Genomic DNA, 1,616 nt, shown 5'->3' with positions numbered 1-1,616 from the left:
TGTCATGCCAGACAGTCATTGTCCATTTCTATTTTCAGCTCTTCTTTATTCCTCAGAATGCATTGTGACTATCATCTGGTTATTGAAGAGGTCTGTGGACATTGCTGTGATATCAATCACGTCAAATGTCCAAATATGGAGCACTTTTACATAATAGTTACATATAACCTTCTTACTTTCTTTCTATGAGGTCATCTTGAAGTACACCTTACGTCCGTTCTCCTGCCTGTATCCCATCAACCTGGTAAAATGGGCCCTACAAATATATGTATGTGGGAGTGTGTAACTGTCCATCCACTGTGGTCTTCTGTATCCATACACCCCTCCACATTCCACTTAGGACACATATAGACAGTCAGGGAGTTATTTGGACAAGCCCGTCACACATCCAGGGGTCCACATCTACACAGTCCGATGACAGCCAAGGACCACTGGAGACGCTCCATGTTAACACCTAAACTCAAACACAAATCAGCAGAAGCTCTGAAAGTATTAGGCACTTCAATAAAAACAGTATTATTCTCATATCAGTGTTATGTACAGTATATCAACAATGGTCTCATTTATTTCTAAAGCAACCTAAAAGAGCCACAGTGTAATTTGTGCTTTATGAATTTCAGAGGTCAGAAAATGTACAATGTAACACCAAATAAACATTATAGGTAACCACTGGGTATTTGCATGTTTCAAATAGAGCATAAAACCATTCAAATACAATAATGCACCTTTCACTAGTTTTCAAAGCCTCTTCAAAGTTTATGTAAATACTGTATGTCCTCTCCATATGCTTGTTTTCCCTGCTAGTCTTTTATGTTTCATCACGATGGGATCAGTCAACCATTCCCTATCTAACCAGTACATATGTCAGAATGCTTGTCAAACAAAGTTCAGCAAACATATCAGCTCTCAACCATTATTTTCTCAATCTTACATCCTTCACTTCATTCTGTTTTCTATAACTCAAAGAATAGAGTTAGCGTAAACATAGAAGCCAAGGATTCCCATCTAACTACCCTTTAAAACAACATGTTTTTCTTGAAGAAAAGCTGATATTTGAAGGTGAGCCAAAGGGCTCTGCTGTCTCTCTGGGGAGGCTGGATTGAGATGTGGTATTATGCAGCCAATATTAAAGAGGATAGATCCCTTTTGACCCTTGAGACCTGCCACTGAGATTGTTAAAACAGGATATTGAGGTGGCGCCATTTATGGATCCAGAGGTAAGCTATTTGCTTAATGAACTTTAGGCTTGAGAAACTCCGGAGTCTTTGTAGCTGATGCTCCAGAATGTACACACCATCAACTACATCAGAACGGTACAGCTAAGACCTAAATCTTCATTGATCAAAATCGCTACATTGGAAGCCAGTTGTTTTCAACAGAGTTCAGAGGACCATGTTGTTTCCTCAAAAAGTAACAGTACTCAAAACCAGGCACTGTAAATACCTCAATGTTGCCATTGAATACATTGTTAGCGCACTGCTAAACTTTGATGAAACCATATTGGGTACATTTATTAAAATCCGAGAAGGTGGGAATGAGCTTGTAATGGAGCTGAGGGCTGTATCCAGTTTGTGGAGCTTGCATGCATATTTTCTCCTTACCCCCCCCGCCCCCCA

The sequence above is a fragment of the Oncorhynchus mykiss genome, chromosome 12, assembly GCF_013265735.2.
Source record: "Oncorhynchus mykiss isolate Arlee chromosome 12, USDA_OmykA_1.1, whole genome shotgun sequence".
NCBI lineage: Eukaryota > Metazoa > Chordata > Actinopteri > Salmoniformes > Salmonidae > Oncorhynchus > Oncorhynchus mykiss.
Note: the sequence above shows the minus strand (reverse complement) of the source record.